The 21,948-nt window shown below is 39.9% G+C and overlaps 1 protein-coding gene and 1 long non-coding RNA gene across 3 annotated transcripts in view; one reads left to right on the plus strand and one right to left on the minus strand.

The window, feature by feature from the left end:
* Nucleotides 1-21,948, plus strand: part of LOC127942434 (uncharacterized) — a 91,916-nt gene that overhangs the window by 64,023 nt on the left and 5,945 nt on the right. The gene's annotated exons all lie outside the window — the stretch shown is intronic.
* LOC127942759 (uncharacterized) lies at nt 3,707-16,593 on the minus strand. Its single transcript, XR_008149401.1, has 3 exons — nt 15,889-16,593; nt 13,755-13,811; nt 3,707-4,880 (listed from the first exon to the last, which is right to left on the minus strand). It is a non-coding gene; the product is annotated as an uncharacterized LOC127942759 (long non-coding RNA).

The following is a 21,948-nucleotide window of genomic DNA, read 5'->3' on the forward strand; positions in this document are numbered from 1 at the left end:
GTGGTTAGCAGTGTGGCTAACTTGGTCACAGCTCACTTAGGGTTCTTTTTGTGCATCTATCCAAAGGGTAAGCATTAGAGTAATGTGACTTATGGCATCTTTGTACTCTTGTTGTGCTAATGTTAGTGTTTTGTATCACTTTTAGCCGCATTAAGTCGACTGGTTAATGTTGCAACCGGTGTTTGGTCAGACTGCTTACTTGGGTACGTATATAAAGTTTATAGTACAAAGTTTAATCATACTGTGGGAACTAGTTGGTTGTTTTTCATTGCAGCAGTTCGTTGCTGCCCGCTCCTGGCTCCCACACCATCGTGTACATCGTTCATGACTTTGCTTCGGTGTGACGTTTGGCTGCATCCTAGTTTTTATTAACAACTTTTGGTTCCGGTTCAGTGCTGGCCCTGTCCATTTAGCATCGCGAGGTGCTTGTGTGTTGGAGAGTTCCTGCTGTGGTGCAGGGCTCCGGACATCAGTATTAAGAAGTGTTGCTGTCTTGTTCCTAGCTTGTTTGTTGTGCATTTGTTTTTCTTTGTACTCCATGTGGAAGGCCGGATGATTTGAATTATTCAGATTTATTATTTGATTGTTCCTTTCTTTTGAGCCCAGTGTGTATTTAATTTTTTTTGTTTTTTTTAGTTTAACTTTATTCTCTTGTGAATGTTTGTCTGGAATTGTAAATTATTTTCCTTTAGTTTTTTTTGATCTGGTTTGTTCATTTACAGGTGCTGTGGGTCAAACCCCAAAAAGGGCAGGGAGGCAGATCTCCACATGTGTGCGGTGGTGGTGCTATCTTGTCACCGTGTGCAGTGTTGTGGCGTGTCGATCACCAACCAAAATCTCACTGGGTATCGTGTGTGTGTATGTGAATGGGTGCACCGATAGTGTGTGATAATTGCATTTTGTAATTCTTTAGGAGTTGATTCCAGCTGACCACAGCCCTGTAAATCTTTGCTCTTTTTGTGTGATCAGTAACAAGTAACCAAACATTAAGTGTGTCAGTGCTCATGTGATTTTTTTCCCCTTTTTTTTTGTAATTTTATTATTTGGATTAATAAAGCTCTGTATTTTGGTACCCATGTCTCTCGCTCTATTTTTTGGAACCGAACCTGCATTGCCTTGATTAGCACCTGTGGGTGCGTAGTATTTCCCTGGGTGCAAGTCTTGGGGTGGCGTAGTCCTTTGTCTAGTGTTATAGTGTCTGTTTGCCTATGGCCATGCTGCTACACTTGCATGCATAATGAAAATGAACTTAAAAAATATAATAATTACATTTACATTTAGTAATTTAGCAGACGCTTTTATTCAAAGCGCCTTACAAATGAGGACAGTGGAAGCGATCAAAAACAACAAAAAGAGCAATGATATATAAGTGCTATAACAAGTAAAAATAATAACAACAATATTACAGACTACACTGTAAAATAAAATAAAAAAGAAAGTTATTTTCAACTTTTTGAGTTATCTTTTTTGTACTGACCAACTTAAGTTGTACTTACTTAGAACATGAAGTAATTTCAATTTGAAAATTTTAGTTATTTGAATTTATAAAGTTTTTGGCTACTACGGATTACCATGTGGCATCACAATTGAAACCACACTCATAAATGTCTTTGATTTTCTGGGAGGATGCACTGGTGATATTGCTTAATGTTTTAAAGGGAAGTATTGAGATTAAATCTTTGTTATATTAACTAAGAAAAAAAAAATTCTTAGTCCTAAAACAGCAGAAAGCAACAAATCACTTTATAGTATGTTTAGTAAATATATAATTAAATATCTACATTAGCTTTGTATTCTTTTTTTTTTTTTTTTTTTACCTTTGGATGATCGCCAGACCCATCTCCTGTCATGCATGCCAGTCTCACTGGGAATCTGACTTGGGGGGGGTTGTCAGTCTCTCAACAGTGGCAAAAAGAGTACGAGTGTTAAGTTACTGTTTATAAGGTTTGAGAAGAAGTTCTGTCTAGCTGTGGCTAGTTTCACATTAAAAGCATGAAGGATGTCTTTATCAATGCTATAGTGAATTTCAAGTTTCGTCTTTTCTGCATTGTCTTTTCAGAGTCTGAACTGCTGTTGATCTTCTCCAAACTGATTTCTGTCTGTTTGTTTTCTTACTGACTATTATTGGAGCAATATCATCAATAACATTCTAAACTTTTGAGTTGAAGGAATCAAGGAGAATATCAACAGAGTCTGCAGAAATGCTTGGTGTTAAAGATATAGCCTCCGTAAATAGTAAACTGTTGCACTGCAGCTGTCTTCTAGCCATGTTTCATTTAGAAACATAAAATCCAGATTGTTTGTGGTTATACAGTCATAGATTAGAATTTTTGTGTGTGTGTATGTGTGTGTGAGCGAATGCTTAAAGATGCTAACTTGATGGCAGTGCTTTGTGTCTTTACATCAATCTTAGTTTGATGCATAATAGGCAGAGATGTGCATAGGTATTTACATACTTGAGTAAGAGGCAATAATTACAGATGTATGAATTACAGAAATGAATTACAGAACACAGGTAGTGATTTGTGTGTTAGCTGTTTAAGCTAGAGATGGAGGATAAACTGTTTTTATGTGAAAATGTTCTAGTGCACAGAGATCTGTAGCGTCTGTCTGAGAGGAGAAGTGCACACAGGTTGTGTTCGGGGTGAGAGGGGTCTGTGATGATGTCACCTGCATGTTTCTTCACTCTGGAGTTGTACAAGTCCTGAAGACTGGGCAGGTGCACACCAATGATCCTTTCTGTGGTCCTAACAGTCCGTTGAAATGAATTTGCTGGTTGATCCAAACCAGACAGTTATAAAAGAGCAAAACAGATTCAATAATAGCCGAGTAAAACTGTGTCATCTGTGCCTGTGGCAGGATGAACTTTTTCAGCTGATGAAAGAAGTACAACCTCTGCTTTTTTTTACAATGGAGTCAATGTGAATGCTTCACTTTGTGTGAACCTCCAAAATCTACATATTCTAATATTTTAAGCATTTTCCCCAATATTCAGATTAAATTAGTTGTTAAAGTTATTGTAGTCGTCTGTGGAAAGCTGCTAGGCTCACTGATTTTTTATCCATCCAAGAAAACGTAATTTAGCACTTTAGTACATTTGCAGATGTATTTTCTCTTTTTAGAGTCACTTTTACAAGTCTCCTGCTTGTTATTACTGTGTCACTTTTGGTACTTTTGTTTAAGTGATATTTTTACACAAACCTGTATTTTACTAGTTAGGCTTTTCTTGACAATCTGAAATGTATTGTTTAACTTTTCTTAAGCTTCAATGTTATTCAGGTATGTTGTCATTCAGAGTATTTCTATTTGTTAACCAAAGAAATGCTGAAGGACAAAGAAGAAGAGCCTAGAAAACAATACAGTCAGATGATACAGCAATTAACTTCTAACATCATTAGAAGAATGGCATCTACGCTAATATTAGTCTGTTTCTCTCTTATTCCGAGGTCACCGTGGCCACCAGATCCAGTCTGTGTCCAGATCAGAGGGTCACTGCAGTCAAGTAAAGTCAAGTCACCTTTATTTATATAGCGCTTTAAACAAAATACATTGCGTCAAAGCAACTGAACAACATTCATTAGGAAAACAGTGTCTCAATAATGCAAAATGATAGTTAAAGGCAGTTCATCATTGAATTCAGTGATGTCATCTCTGTTCAGTTAAATAGTGAAGTCAATGATATCGCTGTAGATGAAGTGACCCCAACTAAGCAAGCCAGAGGCGACAGCGGCAAGGAACCGAAACTCCATCGGTGACAGAATGGAGAAAAAAACCTTGGGAGAAACCAGGCTCAGTTGGGGGTCAGTTCTCCTCTGACCAGACGAAATCAGTAGTTCAATTCCAGGCTGCAGCAAAGTCAGATTGTGCAGAAGAACCATCTGTTTCCTGTGGTCTTGTCCTGGTGCTCCTCTGAGACACGGTCTTTACAGGGGATCTGTATCTGGGCTCTAGTTGTCCTGGTCTCCGCTGTCTTTCAGGGCAGTAGAGGTCCTTTCTAGGTGCTGATCCACCATCTGGTCTGGATACGTACTGGATCCAGGTGACTGCAGTGACCCTCTGATCTGGATACAGACTGGATCTGGTGGCCACGGTGACCTCGGAATAAGAAAGAAACAGACAAATATTAGCGTAGATGCCATTCTTCTAATGATGTAGCAAGTACATAGGGTGTTATGGGAAGTGTTTCCGGTTCCGGTTTACCTAATTAATGCAGCCTAAAAATCCTTTAACGGATTTGCATTTTAAAAGCATATTAGTATGTTATGTGTAAGCCAGGTTAAAGAGATGGGTCTTTAATCTAGATTTAAACTGCAAGAGTGTGTCTGCCTCTTGAACAATCGAATTGCCTGAGTTTTGAGAACACAGCAGACGTAGAGGATTATAATGTAACAGGAGCTCATTCAAATACTGAGGTGCTAAACCATTCAGGGCTTTAAAAGTAATAAGCAATATTTTCAAATCTATATGGTGTTTGATGCAGTCACCCGGATACAGTACGTATCCAGACCAGATGGTGGATCAACAACTTGAAAGGACCTCTAAAGCCTTGAAAGACAATTCAATTCAACTTTATTTGTATAGCACTTTTTATGATACAAATCATTACAAAGCAACTTTACAGAAAATTACTTTTCTACAATATTTAATAGTAGCTAGCTTATAAGTAGTGACTGTCAGTTTGTGCGCGCATGACAGGATTTTTCAGAAAAATTAATACAAGATGTAGTCAGCCAGACGATGAACATTATTAACAGCAATTATTATATGATGTAGTCACACTTGTAGCAATATTTGTTAGTTCTGTTTGTTGATTCAGGGTTAGCATCATCTGGGGTCTTGAGTTTGTGTATATCCTAGTTACCACGGGATGAAGATCCCAGCTGAAACAGAGAAACACATAGAGACATCATTAGTATAGCTGCTGTTCCAACAAACTAAAATTAATTAGTTTAACCCAAGCTAAAGAATAAGAATGTGCATTTGATCAGATGCAACTGCAGTCACAATTTAAGAGATACATTATTCGAATGCTTGGCGAAAGAGATGTGTTTTTAATCTAGATTTAAACAGAGAGAGTGTGTCTGAACCCCGAACATTATCAGAAAGACTATTCCAGAGTTTGGGAGCCAAATGTGAAAAATCTCTACCTCCTTTAGTGGACTTTTCTATCTTAGGAACTATCAAAAGTCCAGCGTTTTGTGACCTTAGGGTGCGTGATGGATTGTAACGTGGTAGAAGGCTAGTTAGGTACGCAGGAGCTAAACCATTTAGGGCCTTATAGGTAAGTAATGATAATTTGTAACTGATACAGAACTTAATAGGTAGCCAGCACAGAGACTGTAAAATTGGGGTAATATGATCATATTTTCTTGACCTGGTAAGGACTCTAGCTGCTGCATTTTGGACTACCTGTAGCTTGTTTATTGAAGATGCTGGACAACCACCTAGAAGTGCATTACAATAGTCCAGTCTAGAGGTCATGAATGCATGAACTAGCTTTTCTGCATCAGAAACAGATAACATGTTTCATAGCTTGGGAATGTTTCTAAGATGGAAGAATGCAGTTTTTGTTACTTGGGAAATATGATTTTCAAAAGACAAGTTGCTGTCTAATATAACACCCAGATTTCTGACTGTAGAGGAAGTAACAGTACATCCGTCTAGTTGCAAATTGTAATCTACAAGATTCTGTGTACTGTTTTTTGGTCCAATAATTAATATCTCTGACTTATCTGAATTTAATAGGAGAAAATTATTGGTCATCCAATCTTTTACATTTTTAACTCACTCTGTTAGCTTGGATGATTTAGAAGTTTCTGAGTATCATCAGCATAACAGTGGAAACTAATTCCATATTTTCTAATAATACTATCAAGGGGCAACATGTATATTGAAAATAGAAGAAGACCTAGGACGGATCCTTGTGGCACTCCATATTTTACTGGTGATAAATGAGATGACTGCCCATTTAAATAAACAAAATGGTAGCGATCAGACAGGTTGGATCTAAACCATCTTAGAGCCTGTCCTTGAATACCTGTATAGTTTTGTAATCAATCTATGAGTATGTCATGATCTATGGTGTTGAATGCAGCAGTAAGATCAAGTAAGACTAGAAATGAGATGCAGCCTTGATCTGTCGCAAGAAGCAGTGCTATGGTGGGGCCTGAAACCTGACTGAAATTCTTCATACAGATATATATATATTTTTATTTTTCTTTTGCGGGAAGGAGCTCAATTGAACAGACACAAATTTTTAACACATTTTAGACATTAATGGAAGATTAGAAAGAGGACTAGAGATTAGAATTAGGCCTATAATTTGCCAGTTTACTAGGATCTAGTTTTGGTTTCTTAATAAAAGGCTTAATAAACACCAGCCTAAATGGTTTTGGGACATGACCTAAAGTTAACGATGAGTTAATGATATTGAGAAGCGGTTCTTCGGCTACAGGTAACAACTCTTTCATTAATTTAACGGTACAGGATCGATCTAATAAACATGTTGTTGGTTTAGATACAATGATAGGTTTATTTAGCACTTCCTGTCCTATATCTGTAAAGTACTGCAGTTTATCTTTGGGTGCGATGGATGAAACTGAAGTGTTAGATGCTGTAGAATCTACATTTGTTATTGTATTTCTGATGTTATCTATTTTATCAGTGAAGAAATTCATAAAGTCATTACTATTAAACGTTGGTGGGATATTTGAATCAGGTGGCGTCTGATAATTTGTTAATTTAGCCACTATGATTAATAAAAACCTTGTTTTGTTTTGGTTATTTTCTATGAGTTTGTGTATATGCTCTGCCCTAGCAGTTTTTAGAGCCTGTCTATAGCTGGATATACAGTTTTTCCATGCAATTCTAAAAACTTCCAAGTTAGTTTTTCTCCGTTTGCGTTCAAGACTATGAGTTTCTTTTTTGAGGGAGTGAGTATTACTGTTATACCATGGCACAGTAGGTTTTTCTCTAACCTTTTTCAATTTGATGGGGGAAATAGCAGAGAAAATAGTGCTCATGTTGTCAGTCATTTTATCTAATTCATGTGTATTTTGGGGTACACATAGCAGTTGAGATAGATCAGGCAGGTTATTTGCGAATTGGTCTTTGGTGGCTGGAACAATAGTTCTGCCCAGACGGCAACGCTGAGACATATCAGAATCAGAATCAGAATGAGCTTTATTGCCAGGTATGTTTACACATACGAGGAATTTGTTTTCGTGACAGAAGCCCCGCAGTACAACAGAATGACAGCGACAGAACATAAAACACATAATAAAAGAATAAAAAATACAAATAAGTAGATAGTGAATGACAATATACAAATGACAATTGTAGGCAGGTATATTACAAAATGAAGTTATGTATGTACATATATATTGTGTGCAAAATTTAAGTGTATACTAAGTATGTGTGTTAGATAAATAAAGTGTGTGTGTATATAAATATAAAGTGTAGTGTGTTCGCCGTTATTATCAGCTGTTCATAAGATGGATTGCCTGAGGGAAGAAACTGGTCCTGTGTCTGGTCGTTCTAGTGCTCAGTGCTCTGTAGCGTCGACCAGATGGCAACAGTTCAAAGAGGGAGTGTGCTGGATGTGAGGGGTCCAGAGTGATTTTGACAGCCCTTTTTCTCACTCTGGATAAGTACAGTTCTTGAATAGATGGGAGAGTTGAACCGATGATTCGCTCAGCAGTCCGGACTACTCTCTGTAGTCTTCTGAGGTCAGATTTAGAAGCTGAGCTGAACCAGACAGTTACTGAAGTGCAGAGGATGGATTCAATGATGGTGGAGTAGAACTGTTTCAGCAGCTCCTGTGGCAGGTTAAACTTCCTCAGCTGGCGGAGGAAGTACAACCTTTGCTGGGCCTTTTTCACAATGGAGTCAATGTGAATGTCCCACTTCAGGTCCTGAGAGATGGTGGTTCCCAGGAACCTGAATGACTCCACTGCAGTCACAGTGCTGTTCATGATGGTGAGTGGGGGGAGTGCAGAGGGGTCTCTCCTGAAGTCCACGATCATCTCCACTGTTTTGAGCGTGTTAAGCTCCAGGTTGTTGAGAGTGCACCAGACAGCCAGCTCTTTTACCTCCTGTCTGTAAGCAGACTCGTCACCGTCCTGAATGAGGCCGATGAGTGTGGTGTCATCTGCAAACTTCAGGAGCTTGACAGAGGGGTCCTTAGATGTGCAATTGTTGGTGTACAGGGAGAAGAGCAGTGGGGAGAGAACGCAGCCCTGGGGAGCTCCGGTGCTGATTGTACGGGTGCTGGATGTGTATTTTCCCAGCCTCACTAGCTGCTGCCTGTCTGTCAGGAAGCTGTTGATCCACTGACAGACGGAGGTGGGCACGGAGAGCTGATTTAGTTTGGGCAGGAGGAGGTTTGGGATGAACGTGTTGAAGGCCGAGCTGAAGTCCACAAACAGGATCCTCACATAAGTCCCCGGTCTGTCTAGGTGTTGCAGAACATAATGCAGTCCAATGTTTACTGCATCGTCAACAGACCTGTTTGCTCTGTAGGCAAACTGAAGAGGATCCAGCAAGGGCCCAGTGATGTCCTTCAGGTGGGCCAGCACCAGTTTTTCAAATGACTTCATGACTACAGACGTTAGAGCCACAGGCCTGTAGTCATTTAGTCCTGTAATTTTGGGTTTCTTAGGGATGGGGATGATGGTGGAACGTTTGAGGCATGAAGGGACTTCGCACAGCTCCAGCGATCTGTTTTAGATCTGTGTGAAGATGGGGGCCAGCTGGTCAGCACAGGATTTCAGACAGGCTGGTGTAACACAATCTGGGCCTGGTGCTTTTTTCCTTTTCTGCTTCCGGAAGACCTGGCGCACCGCATCCTCGCTGATCTGAATTGCAGGTGCCCCACCTAAGAGGGGGGATGCAGGAGGTGTGAATGGTGAGAGTGCTTGATTGGAGAGGTGTTCAGGATGGGTTGCAGGAGCTGTTAATGGTGTGAACGGCAGTTTGGAGAGGCATTCAGGGCTGGTTGCAGGAGTTGTGAAGGGTGTGAATGGTTTTGTGGGGAGGCGTTCAGGGCAGGTGATGGGTGTTCTTTCAAACCTGCAGTAAAACTCGTTCAGATCGTCTGCCAGTCGTTGATTCTCTACAGTGCTGGGGGGTGGTGTCTTGTAATTGGTGATCTTCTTTAGACTTTTCCACACTGATGCGGAGTCGTTGGAAGTGAACTGAGTCCTTATTTTTTCAGAATAATTCCTCTTTGCCACTTTGATCTCCTTTTCCAATGTGTATTTAGCCTGTTTATACAAGACATTGTCCCCCTTCACGTAAGAATCTTCTTTGGCCTGACGGAGCTGTCTGAGTTTTGCAGTGAACCACGGTTTGTCATTATTGTAAATTAGTTGAGTCTTTGTAGGAGTACACATATCCTCACAGAAACTGACAACTGCGAGGATATTTCCTACTGCAGGCTTGACGGGGAACTGAGGTGCGGGTGAGTGTATTTATAGTGCTCTTGATTGGTTCTGTGATACGTGGCAGGTGTGTCTGGTTAATAGTCAGGTGTTTGACAGCGTTGGTGATTGGTGAGGCCCGGGCTTGCCAGACCCCTGACAGTATTTGTTTATCCATTTTTAGCTCAGAATCCAAGATAAAACCAAGGCTTCCCTCTTATGTCCAAGGCACCACAGAACTATGAATCCCCAGATCCCACATCCCCAGGTCCCCACTAACATACATGTACCATTCACTTTGTGCAGCATTGGTCTGCTAACCATCTCTGTCATGATTCTGCCTTCATGTCCTGACTTTCATCTAGTCTTGAGGCAGGATCATGACAGACCCGTGTTTTGTGTACAAGCACATGGCCTTGTCTTTGGGCCATGTGCTTGTGTTGTCTCGTCCCCTTGCCCCGCCCCCTTGTTATCCTAGTTTTGTCGTGATTGCCTTACCTGTGCCACCTGTTGTGTCTTAATTAGTTCTCCTACTTATATCCCCTAGTGTGCTGTGTCTTATGTCGGTTCATTGTTTCTATATATGTTTCTACATGGTTCCTGTGATTGTTAGCTTGTGATATGTTGTATCATTGTTACCCCTAGAAGAAGTCGTTGTGTTACCCGTGAGTGTTTTGTTTGTAGTTAGTGTTTAGAGTTTGTTTATCGTGTCAACCCAGTCCTGTTAAGTTATTTAGTCCCTGCCCTAGTCGTTGTTTTCCCCCTCGTGGGTTTTGATTTCCCCTTTTATCTTTAATAAACCCTCTGTGTAGTGATTCCTGTCTGCGTATGAGTTCCTCCCTTACCCACCACATAACAGAATGAACTGACCAGCAAGGAGCTCAGCAGACAGGATGTCCACCGAGCTTCAACGACGTCAATTGGAGTTCCGCCAGAAATGCTGGTTGTCGTCCCTCACTGTCAAGAGGAGTGTCACCCTCCCAGTGTCGTCCCAGGGGGAGTGGATTCTTAACAACTATGCCCGGCTGTGTGAGAGTTTCTCCCAGGAGGAGCCGCAGAGGTCCCCAACATCTACCCAGCTGCCAGTGATCCCAGAGGGTCGTCTCCTGGCCGTTACAACACTGGGGGAACAGGCAGATCCCTCCCCGAATCCTGAGGCGCCTCCCACAGCGGGCGGCAGTGGCTCAGTGGTTCATGTAGGTTGTCTACAAACCGGAAGGTTGGTGGTTCGATCCCCGGCTCCACCTGACCAAGTGTCGAGGTGTCCTTGAGCAAGACACCTAACCCCAGCTGCTCCCGACGAGCTGGATGGCGCCTTGTATGGCAGACACTGCCGTCGGTGTGTGAATGTGTGTGTGAATGTGAGGCAAATTGTAAAGCGCTTTGGATGGCCATGTGGTCTGTTGAAAGCGCTATATAAATGCAGTCCATTTACCATTTTACCATCAGTCTCCCCAAGAAGCGAGGGAGACGGTTCTCGTGGGAGTCTGCTTCGGAGTCCTCAGCGACGGAGTCAGCCCTGCCAGAGACCGAACTCCCTCAACCTGTCTCAGACCCAGCTGTGACCTCTGCACCGCGGCCAAGGAGGAAGAGGAGGAAGAAGGGGTCTTCTGGTCCTGCGTTTCTGTCTCCTCCTGAGTTGGCCATGCCTCTCGAGCCAGCAGCGGTGAGCGCTGGTGTCCCCGAGCCAGCAGCGGTGAGTGCTGGTGCCCCCGAGCTAGCAGCGGTGAGCGCTGGCGTCCCCGAGCCAGCAGCAGTGAACGTTGATCCTGTACCTGCAATTGAGAGAACTGTGTCCAAGTCAGCAGTCGTGAGGGCTGAGGAGAGAGCCGCGGCCGACTCTGCAGCAGAAGCGTTGTTGCAGTCTGTCTTGGCTCGTAAAGAGATGCCTGTTATTATTGTTGCCAAGACTCTGTCTGATTATTTGTCACGTCTTGTTCAGATTTTAGAAGTCCCTGCCAGTCCTGTCTTGTCCCCAGACCCTGTCCCCAAAGATCCCGAGCCAGCCGCAGTGAGCGCTGATCCCGAGCCAGCCGCAGTGAGCACGGTTTCTGAGCCAGTTTTGTCTCCACTGATGTTGTCCCGTGTCCAGTAGATGTTGTCCCGTGTCCTGTGATTTCTCCTGTCAGGTCCTCTGTTGTCAGTAGTCCAGAGACCACTCCCCACCCTACACCACCCAGACCTTCCCGGACCCCTCGTCGTCAGCCTTTGTCCCGTCCTCCTAAGACTCCTGCCCCACCCACCTACCCTGTACTCCCCCCCCCCCCATAAACTTTATTGTCCCGCCTCCTCCCCTTCCTTTTTTTTTATTTGTCACCCTAACCCTGCCGTAGTGTATTCATGTTTGCCTTTGTTGTTATTTGTCATGTCTTGTTGGCTTTTGTCTTTGTCTCAGTCAGTCATGCCCCGTGTTTGATGTTCCCTTGAGGAGCGTCTGGAAGCCGCTCCTTAAGGGAGGGGTTCTGTCATGATTCTGCCTTCATGTCCTGACTTTCCTCTAGTCTTGAAGCAGGATCATGACAGACCCGTGTTTTGTGCTTGTACATGGCCTTGTTTTTGGGCCATGTGCTTGAGTTGTCTCATCCCCTTGCCCCGCACCCTTGTTATCCTAGTTTTGTTGTGATTGCCTTACCTGTGCCACCTGTTGTGTCTTAATTAGTTCTCCTACTTATATCCCCTAGTGTGCTCTGTCTTTTGTCGGTTCATTGTTTCTACATATGCTTCTACATGGTTCCTGTGATTTGTTAGCTTGTGAGATTTTGTATCATTGTTACCCATAGAAGAAGTCGTTGTGTTACCCATGAGTGTTTTGTTTGTAGTTAGTGTTTAGAGTTTGTTTACCGTGTCAACCCAGTCCTGTTAAGTTATTTAGTCCCTGCCCTAGTCGTTGTTTTCCCCCTCGTGGGTTTTGTTTTCCCCTTTTGTCTTTAATAAACCCTCTGTGTAGTGATTCCTGTCTGCTTATGAGTTCCTCCCTTACCCACCACATAACAATCTCATTCAGCATGGAACTGATGTCATCCTACCACCTCATCAATCAGTTTAAATAAAATAACTGCTCTTGATACGTTCTTCCAGAACACTGAACAACCACGAGGAGAGGGGGGAGTTAAAAAATCTACTGTTGGGTAAGTACATTTTGTATTATTTGATTAACGTGCTTAAGTTTTGCTTTGTTTGACACGAAGGAACAGAGAGAAATGATTAGATTAGATTAGATTAGATTCAACTTTATTGTCACTGCACATGTAGGTACAAGGCAACGAAATGCAGTTAGCATCTAACCAGAAGTGCAATAAGCAGTAAGTACAGAATAAAGGTCTAAATGATGCCCACATTGTCAACTGAAATTTACAGAGTATGGCTAAAATTAGCTAACGTTGGTTAGTATAAGGTATGTTTAATGATACAGTCAAAGTTATTCATGTAGCCTTGCTCCTTGTATATTGATGTAATTTTTATTGTTATGCATTATCTTTACAGGGGACATCACCTGTCTTTATCAGAAAGGTCCTGTTCACTTTCTCACGGTTACACACCTAGTTAAGGGTCTTTCTCACGGTTACACATCTAGTTAAGGGTCTTTCTCTCAGTTACACTCATAGTTATGGGTCCTTCTCAAAGGCACCACAGTGATATTGAAGAGGGAGGGGACAAATGCTGTTTCCCCCCCAACTGACCTAATACCCATTTAAAGCAGAACATCTTTATAAAATTAAATACAATTTAATGCATGTTGATTACATTTTTGTAATGTTTCATTTATGATTCATCAACCCATGACCATGCTTCGGTTTTTGATGCCTTTGGAGTGAGAATGGGTTGGATTCATTCATCTTGTTACATGTTACATGAAAATTGTCATTTTCTCACCCTCATGTTTCAAACCTGTATACCTTCCTATTCTCTGATAAACACATAGATATTTGTAAGAATGTACAAATATTTAGCCAAGCAGATCTCACAATCCATTAACTATCATAATTATTTTCCAACGATCGTAGTTAATGGGTTGTAAGATCTGCTTGTTTACAAACATTTTTCCAAATATCTTTGTGTTTATTAGACAACTGTGTAAGTCAATGACAAGATGTCACGCTGTCAGTCTCTGTTTTCCTGGGTGTTCCCTAGTGAGCTCACTTCTCCTTAGGCACTTCACCATAGGCACTATAATTCCTCTAGTCTGGTCCTGTCTTCACAGTAATTGCACTCCAGTTAATCGCACAGGTGCCGGATTTCTATTGTCATAGTCTCCTTATAAATAGCTGTCCTTCCCTGTTGTTTGTATGGAGTCCTTACCCTTTGTGTGATATGTTCTCGGCTCCCGAGACTTACCCCTGCCTTCTCGTTCCTCCGAGTTTTAAATTCCGTTTCATCCGGAAAAAATGGCTCCTGCAAGGTGATTATGCCACATGTTCAAATATTAATAATATTCTATATATCTAAATCTATCTTTAAATATGATTAAAGTATTTAAAAATAAATGCAATTAAATAATATTTTATTATTATATAATAAAACATTAATAATAAAAAATACTGCAAAAATATGCATTCTCGACAATAATATTAGTTCAAGATTGAGTATTTCATCACTTTTTATTCTGTGATAACCGTCATTAAATATTTTTTCTGATGAAAATGATAGGCCTGTAAACTTATTTCAGAAATCCAAAATTAATAAAACGATTACATTGAAAAACTAATTTTTAACTAGATTTTTATCATCTTGAATATTCTTATTCGTCATTGTCCCAGTAAAGCAAATGTGAAAACAATATCGTCAGAACATAGAACAGTTTTGAAACATGAGGGTGAGTAAATGACAGAATCTTTAATTTTGGGTGAACTATCCCTTTATATAATAATTCAGTATTTTGTAATTGGTATTTTAGTTTGGTTAACAGATGCTAAACTGTTCTAAAACAATAAAATGTACTAAATCAGATCATGCTTCTTTTTTGCATATGTCCACAAATGTGTTCTTGTTTGTGATGTACACATGATTAAGACGTTTTATTGACTGGACCGATTTTGAACTTTTCTCAAGATGTGTTAAACCTCAGAACACAATTGATTGCCTTTCACAATTTTACACAATGGGTGTGTGATCATTTTATATGCAAGCTTATACACACTCACACACACAAACACTAAAACTATGAATCAGCGCATTTAAACATCCAGAAGACAACAAATGTAGACGTCCAAGGACGTGCAGAAAAGACATGCAATTCACGGCCAGATGACGTCAAAGACATCAGTTCAACTTTCATTTTGGAACTATCTTTCAACCATGACGGGACTTTTCGGAGGGACGTCTTGTCAACGGTCAATAATCGCCCATATGTTTGCTACTGATAAGCGCTTGTTTTTCCCCTCGGCCACATTTCTCACTTGATTGTGAAACTTGAAGGCAGAAATGGCACAACATCTGCGTGAGTATCAAATTATAACAAATTAATGTTTTGTTTAAAGACCCTGTTTTATTAAAGTGTTGCTAGTATAGATGATGGTTTCCATTAGTTAATTTTAACATTTAACATTACAAAGCAAGCAGGGGTGGTAAAAGTACTCAAAAGTTATACTCAAGTAAAAGTAGATGTATCTAAATAAAAAATGACTCCAGTAAAAGTAGAAAGTCCTCCATTCAAACATCACTTGAGTAAAAGTACAAAAGTATCCGATTTAAAATATACTTAAAGGGGGGGGGGGGGGTGAAATGCTATTTCATGCATACTGAGTTTTTTACACTGTTAAAGAGTTGGATTCCCATGCTAAACATGGACAAAGTTTAAAAAATTAAGTTGTACGTTTGAAGGAGTATTTTTGTTCCAAAAAAACCTCTTCCTGTTTGTCACAAGTTTCGGAAAGTTTTTCTCGAGTATGGCTCTGTGTGACGTTAGATGGAGCGGAATTTCCTTATATGGGTCTGTAGGGCACTTCTCCCGGAAGAGCGCGCGCTCCCGTATAGCAGAGCACTGAGAGCACAACAGACTTCACTGATCAGAGCCAGAGCGTCGCGAAAAGTCACAAAAGAAGTGTGTTTTTGGTTGCCAGGGCAAGACAACCCTGCACAGATTACCAAAAGAGAAACAGCATTAAGGGACCAGTGGATGGAGTTTATATTTACAGAGCATCAACGGAGTTGTGCAAGTGTTTTTGTTTTTTCCCTGCATTTCGGATTGCACATCGTTTATTTCTTAAGGATAATGCAGTCCCAACGAAAAAAAGTCACGATCATGTGTTGGAACCGCATGCGGTGAGTAAAACTGCTTCAAATATCTCTGTTGTTAACTTAGCTATCAGCGCGTAAGCACATCAAGTAAACAACATGTGATGTTGTCATTAAACTGCACTTTCCACATGTACAGCTTAAAAAATAAAAAAAAAATAAAAAAGACGACATAAAGTGGAACTTAGTCATTTTCCAAAACCGCTAAGCAAATATATACAGTTTCAGTACATACCACATAGCATACTGCCTTTGCTGATGCTGCTCTTGTTAAATTTCAGCCTCTGGATCTGTGTCACAGCTCAACACAAATGCCTACTGGCGCTCGTGATTCTTTAGCTCCGCCCACACGTCACGCCTCTAGGCGCTCGTGTTTTTCCGGGAAAAATCGGTACAGACTATCTTTCTCTTATAAACATAATAAAAATAAAGACTTTTTGGAGTTATGAAGGATGCAGTACTACTCTATAGGTACTCAAGGTTAACAGGATATTGAGTGAAAACGAGCATTTCACCCCCCCTTTAAGTTACGGAAGTAAAAAGTAAATATTCAAATGAACTGTAAATATCAATAATTAAGAAGATCAGTTGTTTTGGGAGTGATATGCAATGTTTTAATTGAACAAATGATGAGATTAGATACTTAAGAATTTGTTAGATTTTCAATCAGAAGAGACAATGAAGAACCTTATCGCAGTATAGGGATTGAACTTTCAATAGACATGTTCCATAACATCATAGCTGCATCAAACAGAAGATGTGCAAGATACAAGGTAAGACTGTTTCAGAATATCAATGAGGAAGAACCACCTCTTTAAAAAGTTCGTTCTCCCCAAAATTAAAATTTTGTCGTACGCATTTTAGGGGCTAAATATCACGTTATTGGTATTGTCGCTTCGACCTGCGGACATGAAAAACAACCACAGACTTGGCAACACTGGTTGGCATATACTACACAGAGCCGTAATTCACTGACAATCTACACAAAATAGATTTTTTTTCTCGATTTTGATTTTGTGTTAGTTGTCGGTGGACTACGGCTCTGTGTAGTAACTGCCGCTCCACCTGAACCAGTGTTGCCAAGTCTGCGGTTGGTTTTCATGTCTACTGATCGAAGAAAACCCAATCCCAATAACTTGATATTTAGCACCTAAAATGTGAATTTTACCAAGGCAACCCTTCCAATAAACGTATATTTTAACCCCGGGAAGCAATTTTTATCGGGGAACCTCCTGGAAACGCGTTTGGGCTAGTTTTGGACTAGTTTTAATAAGCAACTGGTCAGGATTTGTTGTGAAAACCTGGCAACCCTGATCTGAACGCATATGCTGGAAATATATACTACTAATTACAGGAGCGTTACTGATGAGATGAGCATGAAAATCGCATTCGACTGAAATTTCATTCACCCGTGGCAGGCAAAGAAGACATTTCAGCCAAACGGAATCTGAATTCAAACAGATCCTTGAGATATGGCCATGGGTGATCCCTGTCGGGAATCTCAGGATCATTGCGTTCAGCAAGAGCTGCACTATCACCTATTTTAGCGGTCATCTTCCACCTCGAACTAACTGCTGCGTGAGCGTATGTTGGCAAAGAACTCGCAAAGTCGCGCGTTCTTTTTTTTCAAAAGAAAACCAAATTTTTCATTGGTTTGTAAAATCAGTGTAATAAATACTTGAAGCGGGCATGGGGAAATGTATCGGAGTAAAAAGTAAACTTTGTCTTTAATAAAGTAGTGGAGTAAAAGTGAAAGTAGATGCAAATAAAACATACTCAAGTAAAGTACAGATCCCCGAAAAAAATACTTAAGTAAAGTAGCAAAGTATTTTTACTTCGTTACTTACCTCCACTGAAAGCAAGTCGTGCTGTTTAAAGAGGCACACAGATGGGAAATCTTTACCTGTATTACAGTGTATGATGTAACTGTCCATCAGTATAAACAATGTGCAAATAATTAAACCAAAAAGAACACGATTTATAAAGTTATTGGCTTCTAAAGTAAGGAGTCGACTCTGAATAACTGAAACGAGTCGTTATAGATTTCAAATATTTTGCCCATCTCTATGTACGTCACTAGGAACAATGCATAATAATATCCGCCTACCGTCTTGAGAGAAACTGACCTCTGACCTGCCCCACCCCACACACACACAGACGCTCTGGTTGGTGTGAGAGCATCATGTCGAGGAGACTGTGTGTTTTTAATTGTAAAGGCAAGTTTGTTTTATTTTCACTGCCAAAGAATGAAGATCAGAAGAACCAATGGCTAAAATTCATTTTCACCACAATACCAGAGCAGTACAACAAATCCTTGTTGTGTTCACAACATTTCACTGATGACTGCTTTTCTAATCTCGGTGAGTACAGCGGGATTTTCAAAGCGTTTGGCCATAACGAAAAAAATTATGCAAGAACTTACAGTATTGTTCAAAATAATAGCAGTACAATGTGACTAACCAGAATAATCAAGGTTTTTCGTATATTTTTTTATTGCTACGTGGCAAACAAGTTACCAGTAGGTTCAGTAGATTGTCAGAAAACAAATGAGACCCAGCATTCATGATATGCACGCTCTTAAGGCTGTGCAATTGGGCAATGAGTTGAATTAGTTGAAAGGGAAGTGTTCAAAAAAATAGCAGTGTGGCATTCAATCACTGAGGTCATCAATTTTGTGAAGAAACAGGTGTGAATCAGGTGGCCCCTATTTAAGGATGAAGCCAACACTTGTTGAACATGCATTTGAAAGCTGAGGAAAATGGGTCGTTCAAGACATTGTTCAGAAGAACAGCGTACTTTGATTAAAAAGTTGATTAGAGAGGGGAAAACCTATAAAGAGGTGCAAAAAATGATAGGCTGTTCAGCTAAAATGATCTCCAATGCCTTAAAATGGAGAGCAAAACCAGAGAGACGTGGAAGAAAACGGAAGACAACCATCAAAATGGATAGAAGAATAACCAGAATGGCAAAGGCTCAGCCAATGATCACCTCCAGGATGATCAAAGACAGTCTGGAGTTACCTGTAAGTACTGTGACAGTTAGAAGACGTCTGTGTGAAGCTAATCTATTTTCAAGAATCCCCCGCAAAGTCCCTCTGTTAAAAAAAAGGCATGTGCAGAAGAGGTTACAATTTGCCAAAGAACACATCAACTGGCCTAAAGAGAAATGGAGGAACATTTTGTGGACTGATGAGAGTAAAATTGTTCTTTTTGGGTCCAAGGGCCACAGGCAGTTTGTGAGACGACCCCCAAACTCTGAATTCAAGCCACAGTACACAGTGAAGACAGTGAAGCATGGAGGTGCAAGCATCATGATATGGGCATGTTTCTCCTACTATGGTGTTGGGCCTATTTATCACATGCCAGGGATCATGGATCAGTTTGCATATGTTAAAATACTTGAAGAGGTCATGTTGCCCTATGCTGAAGAGGACATGCCCTTGAAATGGTTGTTTCAACAAGACAATGACCCAAAACACACTAGTAAACGGGCAAAGTCTTGGTTCCAAACCAACAAAATTAATGTTATGGAGTGGCCAGCCCAATCTCCAGACCTTAATCCAATTGAGAACTTGTGGGGTGATATCAAAAATGCTGTTTCTGAAGCAAAACCAAGAAATGTGAATGAATTGTGGAATGTTGTTAAAGAATCATGGAGTGGAATAACAGCTGAGAGGTGCCACAAGTTGGTTGACTCCATGCCACACAGATGTCAAGCAGTTTTAAAAAACTGTGGTCATACAACTAAATATTAGTTTAGTGATTCACAGGATTGCTAAATCCCAGAAAAAAAAATGTTTGTACAAAAATAGTTTTGAGTTTGTACAGTCAAAGGTAGACACTGCTATTTTTTTGAACACACCCCTTTCAACTAATTGCCCAATTGCACAGCCTTAAGAGCGTGCATATCATGAATGCTGGGTCTTGTTTGTTTTCTGACAATCTACTGAACCTACTGGTAACTTGTTTGCCACGTAGCAATAAAAAATATACTAAAAACCTTGATTATTCTGGTTAGTCACATTGTACTGCTATTATTTTGAACAATACTGTATATATGTGCGAACGTGAAATTGGTATCACATGTAATTGGCATGTTATGGAATTTAACTATGGCAATATATTAACATGATATACAGAGCCGGACAGTAATGGAGTACATTTACTTGAGTACAGTACTTAAGTACAGTTTTGAGGGATCTGTAATTTACTCAAGTATCATTTTTGGGGAGTACTCATGACTTTACTCACGTACATTTGAGAGGTAAATATTGTAGTCTTTACTCCGCTACATTTCTATCCATAACCATAAGTACCTGTTACTTCTTCGGCCCCATCCACACGGAAGACGGACCCCCGATCTTTTTTCCTCTCGTCTCAAGAAATATCCGCATCCACACGAAACCGATTTAGTATACATGCCAGACCAGCATGTGGCACTGTAATTCTGCCACAGAGATACACTTAAAAGGTAGAAGAAGACATGGATTTGATGATAAACCTTGCGCGTGGTACATAAACGAACATGGAACAATACATTTATTAATCCGTGTTAATATTAGTTAATAAAAAATACAATCGTTCAGTGTTTGTTCATGTTTTTGTTGCTGTTACGTGATGTAGTGGTGTTTGACTAGGGGGGAGACGTGGGCTGATGGTGTTATATTTTCAGAAAATGTATGGATTCGCCGTCCAGACGAAACGCAAAGGTGGCGTTTTCAAATATATCCACTCCGGTTTCAAAACATCGGTTTCACTCTTCCAAAACGCCAGATCCGTGTGGACGAAAATTCCTATCCTCTAAAAAATGTGTGTGTCAAAAAAAGAAAGGAAAAAATAAAAATCTCGGACACCCTATCAAACGTCATTTGATAGTGCAGGAAGGAAGAGGAAGAGGAGGCGGAGGATGATGAGACGCGTCATGACAGACCTTCAAAGAATAATAAAGATACTTTTTTTTCTGTTCAGTTTTTGTCTTATTTTTGTTCTTGTACTATTTTATTGTTTTTGAGTAAATAAATAATGTACATTTCTATATTTTGGACTTTTATTTATGTTGCCTAGCAGCTATGGATTTGAATTTTACTATTATAGGTGAACATATAGGTACATATATACGTGCATATATGTACCTATATAGGTAAATATGTAAATATGTGTAAATATATGTGTGCATATGTATATATATATATATATATATATATATATATATACATATATATACATATATATATATGTTCATATATGTGTACATATATATGTGTGCATATATGTACATATATGTACATATAATATAGGATACCGGTCAATTTTATATATGTCACATATATTAAAATCCTATATCAAAACCTATATTGAAACATATATGTTTATATCGTTTTTTTTTCCATGTGGGTATGCTGTCTCACAGTATTTACTTCTTAATTTTAGGTCACACATCAGTAATGGAATCAAATGCACATTTAAACCTGATTTTACTGGGGACCGCACAATCTGGAAAGAGTGCGTCAGGAAACACAATACTGGGACGAAAAGCTTTTGTGACAAATGAAAGCCCTTCTTCAGTCACACGAGATGTTGCTGTTGTATCCGGGAACATCTTTGGGATTCCTGTCACTGTTCATGACACACCAAGATTATGTGAGAGTCAGATCAATGAGAATCAGATGCCACTCCAATATAAGAGTATTTTCCAGAGTTGTGAATCTGGTCCCTGTGTGTTTCTGCTGGTCATCAAAGCCGACAGATTCACTGCAGAAGAGAGAAGAACTGTGGAGAAGATTGAGACATTTTTGGGACCAAACCACTTGAATAAAACCTGGATTCTCTTCACCAGAGGAGACGAACTAGATAGAGGAAACATGACAATAAAAGAATCTCTTGAGAGAAATGAAGCACTGAAGACACTTGAGAAGTATGATCAGAGATACCATGTGTTCAACAACATGAAGAAGAGAGGACCAAGTGACCAGGCCAGACTGCTCCTTGCTAAAATTATCCAAACAACATGTCTGGTAAATGGTGGGTGATATTAAAAATCAAATATTAATTTAATATTTAATGCATATATATATATATATATAATGACATTTTGAGTGTTAATAGCTAAATTCCCCAACACATCTACTTATGCAATGTTGATGATCACATTTTAAATAAGTAAAAATTACATTGCAAAAAAGGCCAAATTATTCGAAACAGAAATGAATAAATAATTCCTCAGACTATGCAGTCTGTTACTTTACCTCACCTTCCCATTCGAGTCATTTGTTCTTTTGTGATGTCACATCAATGGT

This window comes from Carassius gibelio, chromosome A3, assembly GCF_023724105.1.
Source record: "Carassius gibelio isolate Cgi1373 ecotype wild population from Czech Republic chromosome A3, carGib1.2-hapl.c, whole genome shotgun sequence".
Taxonomy (NCBI): domain Eukaryota; kingdom Metazoa; phylum Chordata; class Actinopteri; order Cypriniformes; family Cyprinidae; genus Carassius; species Carassius gibelio.